Below are 2,172 nucleotides of genomic sequence, written 5' to 3' on the forward strand. Positions count from 1 at the left end.
CACCTAACAACAACAACAACAAAGGGACACAGACTTAACATCTGTTCCTACTTATGTCATAATTTATAGAAGGCAAAACAGGTAATGATACGAGTGATTTTTAGTCATTATTAAGTTAAATGTCTAATAGTTCACTATTGCCATAGACGTGCATAGAAAGAGATATTATTATTAAAGATTAGAGTAAGGGAAGGTATGGAGGGGAATGGACAGCTTAAAACAAAAAGTTGTTCTCAAGTTAATAAAGGAGTAGAACTGTCCTTCATAGGAATTTGTTTGCTACAATTTTTACAGAAGCAGATCTAGTCTTTTCTCCTGAGTTACCACTGAGTGGGTTTGAACCACTACCATTTTGGTTAGTAATCAAGTACAAATCAGTTGTGCCACCCAGGGCCCTATATGCTGCTTGTTATTGTTGTTAAGAACCATTGAGTCGGTTCTGACTCATAGCAACCCTGTATCGTGTTTCCCAGGAGCAGTTGGTGAGTTTGAACAGCCAACCTTAAGGTTCAAAGTCCAGTGCTGATCCTACAGTGCCACACCAGAAGACAGAAAAGCCCTGCTAACTGAAAGAGAAAAGTTATCAGCAAATTCATTCAGATGGGAAAGCATAGGAATGAAAGTCTCAAAGTGAGTCAAAGATTATGCAATGCTTACCTCTCATTTTTGCCATTTTTCTCACTCTCATTAGAAACTGGATGTGCCCAAATATAAGCGGGAAAACGTTGTAGCATATTATATTTTGTAATTCTAACTACATATATTATACTTACATGCTGTCTTAAATAGTTTTATGTTTGACAGTTTAAAATCTTTATTTATTTATTTTTGATCTGTTCTCCTAGTAATAAACACTGAGATTAGTTCCAAACGTTCCCCTGAGACAAACAGTTTTGTTTCTGTAACCATATAGATCTTATAATAAATCCTGGGATATATTATAAGGAGTAGTCACTAGGTCATAAACTATTTCCTATAATTAATTTCATGAGGAACTGCTAGACTAGAGTGATTTTCAGATTTCTTCTATTAGACTCCTACCTGTAGTGTACAATAGTCCCCATCTCTTCACATTGTTTCCTAACAAATGATTTTTCCTATCCATATTTTTTAATGTTTTCCTATCCAAATGTTTCCGATCCATATTTTTGAATGTTTACCTGTTTTTTGGTTGTAAGCCATAATCTGCTTTTTGTTTAAATTAGATAATATATTTTATGAGATAAATGACTTAATATTCTAAAAATGTTTTTCATTCTATTCAGCTATTAACTTTTTTGTTGTTGTTATTAGCTTGGCAATTCACCAGATTTAATTTTCTTTAATCATTGATGGTTGTCTGACTAAAAATATGAAGTAAATGTCTTAGCTACAAAGGTGCTGTAGTAGAATTGAAAATGTCCCAGATCAGTAAAGACAAACCACTTTAACTGAGGAAAGGAAAAGGGGCAATTTGATGTATGACTTTCTGTATAAACAGTGACATCTAGAGCTGCCATTAGAATTTTATAATATGTGAATAAGTTAAAGGTTATCATCTGCTACAGATTTAATGGATTGGAATAAAATTACAGCAAATGACCCTTGCAGGTCCTTTAAACTTGATTGATCACAACTTAATTGTCAAGGCAGGATAGCAATTAATTTTCATTAAGCAGATAGGTCATTAATACTTGTTGTTAGAAGAAAACAGTCTATTAAGTTGTCTAAAAAAGATTTAATAGTTTTTACAATGAAAAACATTTGCAAAATTCACCAAATGAATAAGAGAGCAGATGTAAAGCTATCAAACTCCCCAAGCAATAAAATTTTTCCATGAACTTTTTGAAGTCCTCTTGCATTGTTGTTTCTGTTGTTAAGTGCCAGTGCATCATAAAGTCTCTTGAAAGTGTTGAAAAGCAAAGATGTCAGTTTGAGGACTAAAGTGCACCTGACCCAAGCCATTGTATTTTCACTAGCCATTGTATTTTCACATGCATGTGAAAGTTGGACAGTGAATAAGGAAAACCTTAAGATAATTGATGCATTTGAGTTATGGTCTTTGAGAAGACTCTTAAAGGTGCCATGGACTGCCAGAAGAATAAGCAAATCTATGTTGAAAGAAGTACAACCAGAATGCTCCTTAGAAGCCAAGATTATAAGACACTTTCTTAGACTTCAGACATATAATCA

Source organism: Chrysochloris asiatica, unplaced genomic scaffold (genome assembly GCF_000296735.1).
Source record: "Chrysochloris asiatica unplaced genomic scaffold, ChrAsi1.0 scaffold00010, whole genome shotgun sequence".
In the NCBI taxonomy this organism is placed as follows: Eukaryota; Metazoa; Chordata; class Mammalia; order Afrosoricida; family Chrysochloridae; genus Chrysochloris; species Chrysochloris asiatica.